The 17,636-nt window shown below is 44.0% G+C and overlaps 1 protein-coding gene across 1 annotated transcript in view; it reads right to left on the bottom strand.

Moving 5' to 3' along the window:
* The window catches only part of jade3 (jade family PHD finger 3), a 57,071-nt gene extending 39,651 nt beyond the window's left edge, over window positions 1-17,420 (bottom strand). The window contains exon 1 of the mRNA XM_085999580.1: window positions 17,175-17,420. The gene's annotated coding sequence lies outside the window, so the exon portion shown is untranslated. The remainder of the gene's footprint in view (window positions 1-17,174) is intronic.
* Window positions 17,421-17,636: the final 216 nt, after the last annotated feature.

Genomic DNA, 17,636 nt, shown 5'->3' with positions numbered 1-17,636 from the left:
CCTACAAACACTGATTTCATTCAGTTCCTCCCTCTCATTAGACCTTATGTTCCCCGACATCTCTGGGAGGTTATTTGTGTCCTCCTTTGTGAAGACAGAACCAAAGTATGTATTTAATTGGTCAGCCATTTTTTTGTTCCCCATTATAAATTCCCCTGATTCTGACTGCAAGGGACCAACGCTTGACTTCACCAATCTTTTTCACTTCACATATCTATAGAAGCTTTTACAGTCAGTTTTTATGTTCCCTGCAAGCTTACTCATGTTCTATTTTCCCCCTCTTAATTAATCCCTTTGTTCTCTTTGGCTGAATCCTAAACTGCTCCCAATCCTCAGGTTTGCTGCTTTTTCTGGCCAATTTATATGTCCTCTCCGTCTCCTTGGATCTTATGCTATCCCTAATTTCCCTTGTTCGCCACGGTTGAGTCACCTTTTTTGTTTTATTTTTATGCCAAACAGGGATAAACAAATTCTGTAGTTCATCCATGCGATCTTTAAATGTTTGCCATTGCCTATCCACCGTCAACCCTTTAAGTAACATTCCCCAATCCAACTCGTGCCTCATACCATCGTAGTTTCCTTTAATAAAATTCAGGACTCTAGTCTGAGTTAACTACTACACTCTCCATCTTAATGAAGAATTCTATCATATTATGATCGCTCCTCCCCAAGGGGCCTTGCACAAGATTGCTAATTAATCCTCTCTCATTACATAATACTCAGTCTAAGATGGCCTGATTTCTAGTTGGTTCCTCGACATATTGGTCCAGGAAACCATCCCGTATACACTCTAGGAATTCCTCCTCCACAGTATGGTTACTAATTTCGTTACCCCAATCTATATGTAGATTAAAATCACCCATGATAACTGCCGAGCCCTTACTGCACGCATCTCTAATTTCCCGTTTAATGCCATCCCCAACCTCAGCATTACTGTTTGGGGGTCTGTATACAACTCCCACCAACGTTTTCTGCCCCTTGGTATTTCTCAGCTCTACCCATACAGATTCCACATCATCAGAGCTAATATCCTTCCTTACTATTGTGTTAATCTCCTCTTCAACCAGCAATGCTACCCCACCTCCTTTTCCTTTTTTCCTGTCCTTCCTGAATATTGAATACCCTTGGATGTTAAATTCCCAGTCTTGGTCACCCTGGAGCCATGTCGCCGCAATCCCAATTATATCATATATGTTTACATCTATTTGCACAGCTAATTCATCCACCTTATTACAAATACTCCTCGCATTAAGACACAAAGCCTTCAGGCTTGTTTTTTTAACACTCTTAGTTCTTTTAGAATGATTATTTACTGTGGCCCTGTTTGATTTACACCCTTGATTTCTCTGCCTTCCACTTTTGCTTTTCCCCTTCCTGTCTTTTGCTTCCCTTTCCTCTGTCTCCTTGTACAGGTTCCCAACCCCCTGCCATTTTAGTTTAAACCCTCCCCAACAGCACTAGCAAACACTCCCCCTAGTACATCGGTCCCGGTCCTGCCCAGGTGCAAACCGCCCAGTTTGGTTCTATTGGTTCTTTAGTAACATTAAAAAACAAAGGTGGCCCAACAACCCTCAATGGATCTTCTTTAACTTCAATTTTAAAGTCCCACTCAGATCAGCAATCTACATCTATGTTACATTGTATTTGTCTATCAATACAGGTAGACTATCCTTTATCCCAAAACCTCGGGACCAGCCGTGTTTCGGTTTTCGGAAAATTTCGGATTTCAGAAGGTATTTTGTAAGACTGGGAAATTTGTCGGGGGTCGGCGGGGGGTCGGGGGAGAAAAGAATATCGGACAGGCCGCTGCAGCTATCGGACGGGCCGCTGTATTGTTGGGTTCACTCTCCCGGTACCTCCTTCACACTGCCCGGCTCGGCCTGCAATCTCCTACCCAGGAGGGAACTCTGTGACCCTCTGCCCTGCTCAGCATAAGTCGTGCGCCACTCTGGTCATGTCGTGCGCACGACTTACACTGAACGAAAAAACTTTCGGTTTTTAGAGGTTTTCGGAAGTTCGGATAAAGGATAGTCTACCTGTAGCTGCTTTTATATTTTGTTTGCACCAGGCTAGTGCTCCTGATTTGCACAGCTGCCAGCAGTCCAAAAGTAAGCTTGCTGAATTTGTTACAGCCGACATCCAGAAAGACTTCTTTTTGCCCTCAAATTTAGGTCTTCCTAGCCGTCGACCTTAGTGATTCCAATAACTTCAGGATTTTTGCCAGCTATGCAAGATCTGCATTTTAAAAGCGAGCAGCCCTAGAACAGCACAAAGCCGATATAAAAGCAATGGAGCAAAAACCATATCAAATGAGTGGAGAATTCACAGAATAATTGTTGGTGGAGTTGTTCTGTGTGGCATGCCCACGGGGTCAGTTTCGGGACCGCCACTGCTGTTTCTAATTTACATCAATGACATGTATTCTGAAACTCAATGTAAATTAGTCAAATTTGCAGACCATAGACTAGGAAGGGATTGGAATCGAAGGAGACATCACAGAAATGACTGAGTTGGGAAAAAATATGTATATGGTCAGAACAATAGCAAATGAAAATGTTACGCCGACAGGTGGAAAGTATGTCACTTTGAACAGAAAAATGTACAACACACATTCTATAAAGGGTGCTTAAATAGCTGAGGAAGAAGCTGAAGGAGACCCCGGAGTCTTGATGCTCAATACGTCCAACCAATACACAGCAACAATCAACAAAACCAAATTATTAAAATTATATAGCTAAAACAGCAGAATACAAGTCATGCAAGTTGCGAGCAAAATATACAGCGCTCTGATCGGACCACACCTTGAGTACTGTGTACAGTTCTGGTTGCCAAGAAACAAAGCAGATTCTGGCACTAAAGGGAATGCAGAAAAGAGCCACAAGGCTGATTTCCAGTGTCAGGGGGGCTAAATTAACAAGAAAGACTGGAGAAGCGTGGGCTTTTCAGTTTAGAGCGAAGGTGTCTGAGAGACGACCGTATACAAATATATAAAGAGATAGTTAAAGGAATGGAAAAGGTAAATGCAAACATTACTTGAGAGTAGGACAAGGAGACACTGGTTCAAACTAGCAGAAGGTAAATCAACACATGAAATGGACTTCCAGCTACAATAGTGGAGGTGAAAAACAAGGACTCATTGAAGAAATAATTAAGATGTTGAAATGGGGGACTGTCAGGTCTATCTGGACGGATGAACCAAGATGGGCGAATTGGCCTTCTCCATCGGTAATTACTTTGTGATCTGTCCTACAGCAGATGAAGCTGAAAATACGCACAGATCATAGTAATAGACAGACTGGTTTATGAAACAGAAGTCTTGCATAACAAATTTACTGGGGATCTTCAATATGGTCAGAACAATAGATTTCAGCAAGAATTTTGATACCGTGCCACACAAGTGATTAGTCCACAAGGTAGGAAGGCATGGAAGAGGAAACCAGCTTCTGGACTGAAAATCGGCTAACCCAAAGAAAGCAAAAAGTGGTTGTGAATGGCGCTACATCAACATGACAAGGGGGCATTAGTGGTGTGCCATGGGACTCCGTGCTGGGGCCACTCACTGCTGGATAAAGTGTATATAAAATGAGCTGGACCTGGGGAGAACACAAAAACGTCTCAACTTTCAAATTGCACTGAATTGGGTGAGGTTTGAAGCAACAGGGAACAGGCAAAGAAAATTTGAGAGAGATCTGGTGGATAGGTTGGCACGGTGGGCTGATGAGTGGCAAATGGAACATCTTGTGGACAAATACAAGGTGATGAGGGAATCAACAATGAGACATTTGACGCCTCAATAATGAAAGTTGTGCACCTTAAGGGTTAGAGCACAAATCCCAGGAAGTGATAATGATTCTATACAAGTTACGAGTACTGTCACACCTGGAGTACTCTGCACAATTCTGCTCACAGTATCACAGGAAGGATATGTAGAAAACGGCAATTAAACTGCTAACTAGCTGAAGACATTTCAGCTATGGGGAGAGGTTGAAGATGGTTTCCTCTAGAGAAGCGACAGCTCAGGAAACAAATTATTCAAGTACAGTTAAGGAAATAAATAAATTGAGTCCAATAACATGTTCAAGATTGTAACAGTCTAAACCAGGGGCATGGGCTCAAACTTAGAAGTGGGAAGGTGCACAGATCATTTAGATTAAACTATTGCACACAGCTGGTGGTGAACATGTGGAATGAAGGGCACTGGGAAGAAGATGGTGTGTAAAAATGGAATTAACAATTGGATAGATATGAGTAGGCAATAGAAAGCTATTTGTTTTGGGGCTTGGCTAGATGGACTGCAGACTCTTTTCATGTCCTGTAGTTTCCAGTCAGCTAAAAGACTTTGTACTACATTTAACTTAAACTACAAACACAGCCTTGGACAGTGGTGACACAATGATGTTAAGAATCAGCAATCATGAAGTTGCAGTTAAATTTAATGCAGTTATGAATAAACTCCTCTGGTGGTGACAACAATCAGGAAGGTCTGCGGTTTGACCCTCAGTCTGCGCTGATTTTGCTGATCAGTGAGGCAGCAGGTAAAGGACATTACAACTGGCCACAGCACCTCAGGGGAAAAAGCAGAAGGACATGGAGGGGCGGCGTAGGGAGAGCACCAGGGTTCCCAACTCCTGACCACCATCCAGTGACTCTTGCTGGAAAGCACACAGATCCAGATGCTGGATGAAGGTGGATTCCTGAAAAAGTATGTCTCTTATTTCCATTCATAAGGCTGACAGTAACATGCATGACAATGATAGGTAAGAAATCCAAATTTGTGCAAATTAAAATCTTATTACGCGTAAGCAGTCAAACGTATTTTTCCCTTCTATCTCTCTTAAGCAAATTGATTCATGCTGCAATACAAGCCTGCGAGTACCAGCAGCCTCCTATGTCTTGTCCATTATTCACAAATGTAAACCGTGAGTGATCACCAGCCTATCTTATTTTAGTGGGACATTTCAGCCAAGCACAATCTGTCTTCACCCAACTTCTACAGACCTGCACACTCCAGTAGAGGCTCAATGAATAATCATCCTGAACAGAAACATGGACATTTTCACGGTTGGATTTATACTGTTCATAAAGTGCTCCAACATGTTTAAAAAGCAGATTTAGTTCCTTGTTGGCCTAATTAGTAAAGTCTCTGTAGAGCTGACTCATATACCAGCGAGATTCCTGGTTCAAAGTCTATGCCAAGTTAATTGACTTCAGTCAGTGCAGCAGTTGGGATCTGCCGTCACCTAGCCTCAATGTCCCTATGCAAAATAAAGGCCAATCAGAGGCTTCCTGCGTGCGGAGGCCTCCGATCTGGAAAAAAATCTACAGACTTACCCAAGAGCTCCCGAGGTACGTATACAGTATTTCCGTTCCTGGGCCCCTCCAACTCGAAATGTGCAGGGCCCACGTATCCCGGAGGCGCATGCTGTTCGCAAGTGTCCCTGGGGTCACGTGGGCCATGGGGAGCCAACAGGAGAAGGGAATCTCCCTTCATACACTTGACAGATAGACCTGTCAAATATATGAATGGAGATCACCCCAAAAACACTGCAAAACATTAAATAATTTAATTTATTTATTTTAAACATCACATTTTTAAAATGAGTTGAAATTACAATAATAAATTAAATATTTTAAATAATTACTTTTTTCAAAAATTTAATTTTGTGTTTTTTTACAGGGCTAAAAATAAACTTATTTATCATTTAAAAATACTTTTAAAAAGGTAAGTGAATTTAAAAAAAAAAAATCTCAACTCTTATGCTGGTAAAAGCAGGCCTTATGCCTGCTTTTACCAGGCGTAAGATTTTGAAGGGTTTTCTGCAGACGGAGGTTCTCCAGAAAGCGGGACTCTCCGCCTGCAGAGGCCCTTCTCCAGGGCAGGCGTCCGATCTGTCAAGAGCATTCTTGACAGATTGGAAAGGCCGGTTTTCAGCGCATGCGCTTGGCATGTCTGAAACCGGCATTACCGATGTCCCTACGGGTGTGTACACAGCCCGTAGGGATCGGAATATACGGCCCAAACCCACTCCTATTCATTGACTTCCTGCTGTAAAGTGGGTGTGTGTAGACGGCAAGTTGAATAGGATCGAGTTAGCCCATGGTGGCCCACAAGTACCCTGCACACTCTCATTATCTACGCTCACAAATGAGAATTGCCCGAGTTACCAGAGAGCAGCCATGAAAAGGTACCCTAGCATCTTCATGAGAAGTAGTGGAGGGTAATTTTTTTTAAATTAATTAGGTGAGAATCAACGTAATTGTACAGCAGTCAAGATGCTAGTTTCTCCTCACAATGGGAGGAAACCAAACATTAGTAACTTTATATTTAAATCAGTCATCTGCAAGGAATTATTAGTTGCAGATACTTGGGCAATTTCACATTTACAGAAAGCATGCTTCCAGTCACGTAACAGGTAACAGCACTTAAGTTGAAGGAAGCAAAAAAAGCAGACTAAGAATCGCAAAACTGCTTCCAATCTAGAATCGGGAGGGTAAGCCTCTTACAACTATGGGTTTTATAACCAATACCAGGACTGCACAAACAGAGTAAGCATGTGCGGTTGCTTTCCTCGTCACCCCACCCCCGGTAAAACAAACATTTCCAGGCAACAAGGGACAAGAAGAATGCTACTTCCACATTCTCCACTATGTGCAAACACAGTAGTATAAAACGTCAACATTTTTTTTCCATTCACAGGATGTGGGCGTCGTTGGCAATGCCAGCATTTATTACCCATCTCTACCCTCGAGAAGGTAGTGGTGAGTCACCTTATACAATGGAGGACATTTCAGAGGGCAGTTAAGAGTCTGGAGTCACATATAGGCCAGACCAGGTAAGGACATTAATGAACCAGAAGGGTTTTTATGACATTCACAGTCACCATATTTGCTTTTTATTCTAGATTTATTTAACTGAATTTAAATTTGAACTCACGTCTCTGGATTACTAGTCCAGTAATATGACCACTATGCTATTGTACCCCTGGTACTGGAACCGAGATACTGGTACTCGAGAGTGAACCATGTGAAGTGACTCCAGGCACTAAACGTAAATAGGTCATAAGAATCCGGGTAAGTAGCTTTTTCCGTTCAAGTGGGACACACAATCTGATTTAAGCAAACTGATCTATTCCAAAGTAAAAATGACTCTATGAAGAAAGGACTTGCATTTATATAGCACCTTTCACGACCTCAGGACGTCCCAAAGCGCTTTACATCCGATGAAGTACGCAAGATTAACGATCAGGTGGATCTGTTTTAGTGATGTTGGTTGAGGGATAAATGTTGTTTGCTGGCATGCTAGGAGAACTCCCCTACTCATTATGACAAGGACATATGAAAATGACGGGCAGGAAAAGACCATCTGGTCCATCAAGCCTGTCCCCCACAGTTGTCATGCGTCAAGCATCATTTGACACCCTCTTACCACTAGTATCCATGTAATCTCCTGTACGAGGCAAAAAACAGATAAAAACCAAAAGCCAATTAGAGACCAAAATTTAGAAAATTCCTTTCCGACTCCCTCAGGCGGTTGAAAATTAGTCCAGGAGACTACACTGACCATGCTTCTATTGCCTGGTATTTCACCCACCTAAGACTTGTTCTGTGGCCCAGCCAGGGACTGGTCCAGCTTGCTATTGAAGGTTTGCAGAGTAAGCACTCACTGCATGAGCCGGCAACTAGTTACAAGGATCTACTATCCTTGGAAAAGAAGCACTGCCAGAGATCTGGCTGAGCCGTATGCTTGCAGAACTTATACCCATGACCCCGGGCCTTCTCCAATCTAGTGCATTGAAATAATCCAAGAACATAATCTAGTCTTTTAATTATTTTATATACCTCTCTTAAATCACCTCTAAGCCTACGCATCTCTACAGTGAATGGACCCAGCTTTTTAAACCTGAGTAACTATGTTTTTTTAAGCTGGGAATCATGATTTTTCTACCCCCGCCCTGCACGCACCCCCCTCAAAATACCCTTTTTCATAGCCTCTATCACTCACCATATAAGAGACCACCAAAACTAGATGCAGTGTTCTAAATGTAGTCTAACCAAGGTCGTACAGAACAAAATGGTGCACTTTGTTTTATATTGAATAGTCCTATTAATACAACCTAATATCTTATTTGCTTTGGCTATAGCTTCTTGGCATTGGGCATGAACCTTTAAAGAATTATGAACTATAACGCCAAGATCCTTTTCTTGTTACCATGCAATTCAGTTTTGTTCCATGTGAAGTTTAAGTGTATATAGTGTTCCTCATGCCCAAATGTAAAACACTGCACTTATCTAGGTTAAATTCCATTTGCCAGTTAGTAATTCCCCCAGAGTATCTAAATCTGCTTGAACACTCACATAAATTTTAGTATCATCTGCAAACTTATGGACCATTCCCCCGACACTTCTATCTAGGTCATTTATGAAAATAGTAAAAAGCAGTGGTACTAACACCAATCGTTGTGGCACATCACAGGTAACCAGCATCCAAGCAAATCCACAGCCAATTTTCTGCCGACAGGAATATTGCCAATTCTTCAACAATTGCAGCAACTTCTCATCAATTCCACAAGACACTGCCTCATAGATTTGGCAGATCAGAAAACAGCAATTCAAATTTGCTCGGAGATGGAACTATGATGCAAGGCAAACCATTGGGGCTACACTGGGATGGCTATTTTTGAGCCCCGCAGGCACAGAATGAAATAACCACACTAAAGTTCACTGTTCACCCAGAATATTATTCTACATTCCTATGTTTTGATAGTCATAGGTAGTCATAACCAATACAGCCACCAAACCAACAACCTTGCTGGCAAGGATAGCAAATAATCCAAACATTTTAGACTTGCATACACGTCACACTGTTGACACAGAAAACTATTGCCATAGCAACCACGTTCATAGAAACACAGAATGATCACAAACTAAACATTTTCCAACAACACTTTTGTCTCCTTCCTGGTCACCAAAAGTGTTGATTAGCATACATCAGTAGCAACACACTATGGGAGGGGAGAATATTTAAGCGAAAAGTGTTACAAAACTCCATTTCAAATTCCTCTGACCACGAGCACTGCATAACTAACCTGAAATCATCAGTTCTTCACCATAGTGTTAAAACAACTCAAAGTGCTCTCCCCAGGCAGTCCAAAGATGTTGGGACAAAATCTATAATCTATCCTGGCCACTTTTCACAGATTGAGTGGGCATAGCATCAAAGTTTCACGTGTTTCTTTTATATTTTAAAATTCTGATCCGAAACAAAACTATGAATGTGCAATACCATCCACTGCCATCAGTTCTGATACAAAAACTCAATTAAATTTAAGAGGGTTCATCTGTATAATAAACTATTAAGAGAGCCAATTTGGTTGCCTACTTAACAATTGTGTACACTTAGAATCATAGAATCTGACAACACAGAAGGAGGCCATTGTGCCCAACGTGCCTATGTCAGCTCTTTGAAAGAGCTATCCAATTAGTCCCACCCTTTGCCTTTTATCCAGAGCCCTGCGATTTTCTCCCCTCCGAGTATTTATCTAAAACCGAGATCAATAGGTTTTTGCCAGCCACGGGTATTAAAGGATATGGAGCCAAGGCAGGTAAATGGAGTTAGAATACAGATCAGCTATGATCGCACCGAACACTCACTGGCACGAGTGGCTGAATGGCCTATTCCTGTTCCAACGTTCCCAATTCTCTTTTGAAAGTTACTATTAAATCTGCTGCCACCGCCCTTTCAAGCAGTGCACTCCAGATCATAACTTGCTGTGCAAAAAAATTTCTCCTCATTTACCTTAAATCTGTGTCCTCTGGTTACAGGCCCTCCAGCCAGTGGAAACAGCTTCTCCTTATTTGCTCCATCAAAACCCTTCATGATTTTGAATACCTCTATTAAATCTCCCCATAACCTTCTCTGCTCCAAGGAGAACAATCTCAGCTTCTCTAGTCTCTCCACATAACTGAGATCCTTTATCCCTGGTACCATTCTAGTAAATCTCCCCTGCACCTTCTCCAAGGCCTTGACACCCTTCCTAAAGTGTGGTGCCCAGAATTGAACACAATACTCCAGCTGAGGCCGAACCAGTGCTTTATAAAGGTTCACCATAACTTCCCTACTCTTGTACTTTATGCAACAAAGCCAGCGCAGACTCAGAATCATAGAAATTTACAGCACAGAAGGAGGCCATCCGGCCAATCATGTCTGTGCTAGCCGAAAAAGAGCTTTCCAGCCTAATCCCACTTTCCAGTCCTTGATCTGTAGCCTTGTAGGTTACAGCACTTCAAGTGTATATCCAAATACTTTTTAAATGTGATGAGGGTTTCTGCCTCTACCACCCTTTCAGGCAGTGAATTCCAGACCCCCACCACCCTCTGGGTGAAAAAAAAGTTCTCAACTCCCCTCTAATCCTTCTACCAGTTACTTTAAATCTATGCCCCCTGGTTAGTAACTCGATGGGCCGAACGGCCCTCTGTGCTGTACGAGTCTATTTGAATTAAGCTAATAACCTGGCCAAAAAATAATGCATTATAGCACGTTTGCATTGACTAGACTTCCAGCACAATATCAAATTTACCTGGCTGGTAAATGTTGATTCTCCGATTTAAGGAAAAAGGGGGAAATAGAAGTCACAGTCCAATTTTTTCCCTCCCCTGAAAATGGTGACTTTCCCTGGGGTCAGGTTCCATGGGAGCCAATAGTCCTCCAGTACCCTGTCCAAGTGATCATTCTTCAAGTTGCTAGGCTATTCAACCATGAAGGACATCCTAGCTTGAGCCCCATTCTGACCTCGCCCAAAGTCCACAAGAAAGCACTTTCCCCACAGAAGTTATTAGCTAGAAATCAAGAGCAGAGGTTGCAGCTGCTCCCCCACCCCTCCCCTCCATAGCCCAGGAGCACTAACACTACCTGCTGCTACCCTGCTACGATCAATTACCTGAACATGGATCAGGAACAGAATCCGGGAACACGGCTCTATATTGTTAAATAATATATCAGGCAGTGACTTTGTTCTCCAAGCATCTTGGAGCTAATTTACAGAACAAACGAGAAACTGTTCAACCGCCGTCGCCTCCAGTCCAGATCCAAGGTCGTCCCATCCTCTGTCGTCGAATTACAGTATGCAGACGACGCTTGCATCTGCGCTCACTCGGAGGTCGAACTCCAAACCATCGTCAACACCTTCGCCGAAGCGTACGAGAGCATGGGCCTTACACTAAACATCTGTAAGACAAAGGTCCTCTACCAACCTGCCCCCGCCACACAGTACTGCCCCCCGATTATCAAAATCCACGACAAGGCCTTGGACAACATGGACCACTTTCCATACCTCGGGAGCCTACTGTCAACAAGGGCAGACGTCGACGATGAAGTCCAACACCGCCTTCAGTGTGTCAGTGCAGCCTTCGGTCGCCTGAGGAAGAGTGTTTGAAGACCAGGACCTCAAACCCAGCACTAAGCTCATGGTCTACAGAGCAGCAGTGATACCCGCCCTGCTATATGCCTCAAGAGACATGGACCATGTACAGCAGGCACCTCAAAGCACTGGAGAGATACCACTAATGCTGCCTCCACAAGATCCTGCAAATCCATTGGCAGGATAGGCACACCAACATCAGCATTCTCGCTCAAGCCAACATCCCCAGCATCGAAGCTTTGACCACACTCGATCAGCTCCGATGGACGGGTCACATTGTCCGCATGCCCGATACGAGACTCCCAAAACAAGCGCTCTACTCGGAGCTCCGGCACGGCAAGAGAGCCCCAGGTGGGCAGAGGAAACGCTTCAAGGACACCCTCAAAGCCTCCTTGAAAAAGTGCGACATCCCCACTGACACCTAGGAATCCCTAGCCCAGTGGAAGAGAAGCATCCGGAAAGGCGCCAAACACCAAGTCTCTTTGCCGGGATTAAGTGGAAATCAAGTGCTAGGAGCGCACGTCAACCCAAGCACCGCACCCACCCGCCCCGCCAACCACCGTCTGCCCCACCTGTGGCAGAGACTGTAGGTCCCGCACTGGACTCATCAGTCACCGGAGAACTCATTTTTAATGTGGAAGCAAGTCATCTTCGGCTCCGAGGGACTGCCTAAGAGGAGAAGATCAGGGCTGGTGCGCACTATTCATTTTAACAATATCTTTTAGGATATCAGCATCCAATCATTAAAAACAGAAAGCCCGTAATGATGTGGAAGTAAGGCAGCTTCCATTCCTAAAACTCTTTCTCCAAGACCAGCAATCACAGGCAACAGCGTAGAACAAAATGCAGCCAGGTCTGCGGGAAGTACAGTACCTCAGTTCAACAATGAAGCTGTCAATTATAATATGTGATGGTTTTTCCTGAATATTGCAAGAAAAAGACTACAAATAGAAAATAAAGCACTTAAATTATTTAGAATATTTAAAATGTATAGATTGCAAAATTAAAAATTCCAAAATCAAAAGGCAGACACAAAAATTAATGGAAGTGTGTATGCGTGTGTGCATGGTTGAGGGAGGGGAATTTACAGTTAGTGAAGGACATCGTGACCGCAATGTGTACTATCTACAGAATGCACTTCAGCAACTTGCCAAAGCTTCTTTGGAAGCACTTCCCAAACCTGCGTACTCTACATGTAGAAGGACAAAGGCAGCAGGTGCATGGGAACACCATCGCCTCCAAATTCCCCTCTAAATCACACACTGGTCAAAATCCTGGAACTCCCTCCCGAACAGCACTGTGGGACTGCAGCGGTTCAATAGGGGGGCCCCTCTGCACCTTCTCAAGGGAAAAAGGGGAGGGGCAATAAATGCCAGCATTGTCAGCAACACCCAAATCCCAAGAATTTTTTTTTTTTTTTTCCATAAAAATGCACCTTGCAGCAAGTCAGAAAAGGAGCAATACTAACCAAGTTGACTCGCAGGACCGTCCCACTTGGCATAACAATAGTTACACTTCTACATTTACATAATGCCTTTCATGTAGAAAAACACTCCTTGGTGCTTTACACAGACCAAAGGAGGAGATATTAGGAGGGGTGACCAAATGCTTGGTCGAAGAGATGGGTTTCAAGGAGGAGAGGTATAGGGGCCTAGGCAGCTGAAGGCACAATTACCAATTTTGGGTGAAGGAAAGAGAATATTTAGTTGTAGAATTAAAAAGATCCAATTCCAGTGAGTTCTTGTTCCTTTGCAACTTGTGGTATATATGGGTTTTTGTAATTGTTTAAAAAAAAATGTAGTTTACACCTCATCAGTGAGATCTCCTCAGTTGCAAGTAAAACAGTTACTCAACCTCAAAACAGACAGACAAGGCTGTCGAGGAAACTCCACGTGCAACATGTTTGTATACTAACACACTGCACAACAGAATGGCAAGATGCAGCTTTGTACTCCATTGCCCAAATTGATTGAGATTGGTGCCTAGCAGAATAAGGATAGGCTTTTAAGAAAAACAGTCAGCTTAACATGGGTCATTATATTCCTTCAATTCTTGGATGGTGTCAAGTTACTTGAGTGTTGTTGGAGCTGCATCCATCCAAGCAAGTGGAGAGTATTCCATCACGCTCCTGATTTGTGCCTTGTAGGTAGTAGAGGCACTTTGGGGAGTCAGCAGGTGAGCCACTGGCCACAGAATACCCAGCCTCTGACTTGCTCTAGTAGCCACAGCATTTATGTGGCTGGTCCAGTTCAATTTTTGGTCAATAGTGATCCCCAGGATGTTGATGGTAGAGGACTCAGCAATGGTAATGTCAATGTCAAAGGGAGGTGATTATGCTCTCTTGTTGGAGATGATCACTGCCTGGCACTTGTGTGGCACAACAATTACTTGCCACTCATCAACCCAAACCTGGATGTTGTCCAGGTCTTGATGCTTGCGAGCATGCACTGCTTCATTATCCGAGGAATTGCGAATAGAGCTGAAGCCTGTGCAATCATCAGCGAACAGCCTTACTTTTGATCTTATGGAAGGTCATGGATATCGCCACTGAAGATAGTTGTGCCGAGGACGCTGCCTTGAGGAAGCCCTGGGGCAGAGATGTTTGGCCTCCAATGAAAACCACCACCTTCCTTTGTGCCAGATTTGACTCCAGCCATTGGAGTTTCCTCTGCTCCCCCTGAGCCACAGTTTTACTAGAACTCCTTGGTGCAACACTCAGTCAAATGCTGCCTTGATGTGTACTGCAGCATGATTTACAGCACAAGTACAATCATTTTATATAAAATGTCCCCAAGGCAATGAACACGTTGGCTCTAAACATTAAAAAAAAAATAACTCATTTGCCTGAAGTCCACATATGCACATTTTCTAGTAGGATTCACCAGATAGCAATCATGAGTTAAAACCCTAGCTGATAATGTCCCTCCTTGGTCTAGGGGTGCTGAAGCCAATTGTAACACTCATACCATTCCCCTGGCATAATATACTGTAACAAGAAGCAGGAGTAGAGGTAGGCCATTCGAGCCTGCTCCGCCATTCAGTAAAATCATGGCTGATCTTCTACCTCAACTCCACCTTCCCGCATTATCCTCATTTTAACAACAGCTTGTATTTATATAGCGCCTTTAATGTAGTAAAACATCCCAAGGCGCTTCACAGGAGTGTTACAAGACAAAAATGTAACGTCGAGCCACGAGGAGAAACTAGGGCAGATGACCAAAAGCTTAGCCAAATGGATAGGTTTTAAGGAGCGTCTTAAAGGAGGAAAGAGAGCTAGAGAGGCGGACAAGTTTAGGGAGGGAATTCCAAAGCTTAGGGCCTAGGCAGCTGAAGGCACGGCCACCAATGGTTGAGTGAGGCCATGGAGGGATTTGAAAACAAGGATGAGAATTTTAAAATTGAGGTGTTGCTTAACCGGGAGCCAATGTAGGTCAGCAAGCACAAGGGTGATGGGTGAACGGGACTTGGTGTGAGTTAGCACACGGACAGCCGAGTTTTGGATGATCTCAACTTTACGTAAGGTAGAGCATGGGAAGCCAGCCAGGAGTGCGTTGGAATAGTCAAGTCTAGGAGGTAACAAAGGCATGGATGAGGGTTTCAGCAGCAGATGAGCTGAGGTGGGGGCCGGGACAGGCAATGTTACGGAGGTGGAAATAGGCGGTCTTAGTTATGCTGCGGATATGTGGTCGGAAGCTCATTTCAGTGTCACCAAGGTTACGAACAGTCTGGTTTAGACAGATGCTAGGTAGAGGGATGGAGTCAGTGGCTAGGGAATGGAGTTTGTGGTGGGGACCGAAAACAATGGCTTCGGTCTCCCAATATTTAATATCCCTTGGTTCGCTTAGTATCCAAAACTCTATCGATCTCTGTCTTGAATATACTCAACGACTGAGACTCCACAGCCCTTTGGGGTAGAGAATTCCAAAGATTCACAACCCTGTGATTGAAGACATTTCTCCTCATCTCAGCCCTAAATGGCTGACCCTTTATTCTAAGACTGTGACCCCTGGTTCTAGACTCCCCAGCCAGGGGCAACATCCTCCCTGCATCTACCCTGTCGAGCCCCTTAAGAATTTTACACATTTCAATGATATCACCTCTCATTCTTATAAACTCAGGAATATAGGCCTATTCTACTCAACCTCTCCTCATAGGACAATTCTCCCATCCCAGGAATCAGTCTGGTGAACCTTTGTTGCACTCCCTCCAAGGCAAGTAGATCCTTCCTTAAGTAAGGAGACCAAAACTGTGCACAATACTCCAGGAGTGGTCGCACCAAGGGCCTATATAATTGCAGTAAGACTGCCTTACTCTTATATGCCAATCCTTTTGAAATAAAAGGTTAACATACCATTTGCTTTCCTAATTGCTTGCTGTACCTGCATGTTAACTTTCTGTGATTCGTGTACAAGGACATACAGGCCCCTCTGAAAACCAACATTTCTCAATCTCTCACCATTCAAAAAATATTCTGCTTTTCTATTTTTCCTACCAAAGATCATTAAGCTCAACAGAGCCCAGAAATCAAAGCTGTGTTGTTCTTGTACTTCTAAAGTGGCAGTAAGAGTACAGGGTTGGGGACAGGATATCTAGCATCCGAAGACTTGAGCACAAAATTTAGGCCGACACACCGGTGCAGTACTGAGGGAGTGCGGCACTGTCGGGAGTGCCATCTTTCAAGTGAGACATTAAAATGAGTCCCATCTGCCCTCTCCAGTAGACGCAAAAGATCCCATGGCAGTATTTTGAAGAGCAAGGGGGTTCTCCCCAATGTCTTGGCCAATATTAATCCCTCATTCAACATCACAAACAAATTATCTGGTCACTATCACATTGCTGGCCCGTTTCCTACATTACAATTGTGACTACACTTCCAAAGTACTTCCATTGGCTGTAAAGCACTTTGGAACATCCGAAAGTCATGAAAGGTGCTATATAAAAGCATGTTCTTTCTTTCAGTGTAGATCACTAAAATATTTTTAAAATGTGAGAAGGCAAGTACATTTTCCTTCAATATAAAACGACAATTTATTACGTCCATTATCTTAATCCCCACTTTAATAAAAAAATGAAATGTTATACAATGTGGAAAGGTGCTTAACATTTGACAACGAGTTGCAAGTTAGAACTGCTTAGACACTCCCAAAAAAAAAAATCACAATTTGAGAATTTTTGTTGGAGAAAAAGCAATGCAAAAACAAAAAGCTTTGGACTTTTGTTGTAATGTCCTTCCAGCTGGAGAGTGGAAAGAGGGAATGGGCTGGCAAAAAGGGAAGTGGGCGGGGGGGGGGGGGGGGGAGAAAGAGGTGGTGGCGGGCGAACTGGAAGCAAGCAGGTTGGCCTTGGCGCCAAAGCTCAATGTGAAGCACTCCTTCCTCGACACAAAAATGCTGAAGGAAGAGAAAGACACACACACAGTCAGTCAGTCACACGCACACCAACCAAGCCCTCCAGCCCGCACCGCCGCCGTGCGGCCGCTCTCCTTGCAAAAATATAATAATTTGAAAAATGTCTTTCTTTAATTAAAAAATAACTTTTAATTCTGGTTCTTGCAATATAAATTTAAATGGCGTTACGGTGGATTTATATTTTGTTCGGGAAAAAAAAAGGAGGGCCGGGGCCTGGCTCTTGAGCTGTGCAATCCAGCAGGGGCAAAGAGGAGGAAAGGCCGATGGATTCACCACGGCCTCGATTAAAAGAGCCTCAACAAACACACACAAAGGGAAGCGGTAAAAGCTCCGCTCCGCACTCACTCACCGACCGCTCTGGCTCGGGCCGATGGAGGCCGCCAGCCGCGACGAGCCGCCGCTCCATCACAAGCACCCGCCTCCTCCACCCAAGCTCTCGGTTGAAGCGGATAACAAGGGCTGCTATTATGCGGCTCCCGCGACGTTGCTCGCTGTCCTCTCTTGTCTGACCTGACTGATTGGCGGCGGGTTTTTCTTTCCTCCTCCTCCCTCACTCACCGCCTCCCGTTCGTCTGTTGACAGAAGCGCACGGAGCATGCGCCAGCCCCGACCGCGCAGCATTGTGGGGAGCCCAACCGTCACTTTTTTTTCCCCCTTCAGGACAATTTGGTCAACAGGCCAAAAGGGGGAAAGCACCAGACTTGCTCGCAGTTGTAATGCAAGCAACCTCAGGACGTCCCAAAGCACTTTACAGACAATGAAGTACTTTCTTTTTGACGTGTACTCGCTGTTGTCATTGTAGGAAACACCG

This window comes from Somniosus microcephalus, chromosome 10, assembly GCF_052327205.1.
Source record: "Somniosus microcephalus isolate GS21.2 chromosome 10, FLI_Smic_1.0, whole genome shotgun sequence".
NCBI classification, from domain to species: Eukaryota; Metazoa; Chordata; class Chondrichthyes; order Squaliformes; family Somniosidae; genus Somniosus; species Somniosus microcephalus.
Note: the sequence above shows the minus strand (reverse complement) of the source record. Positions and strands in the feature narration are given on the sequence as shown.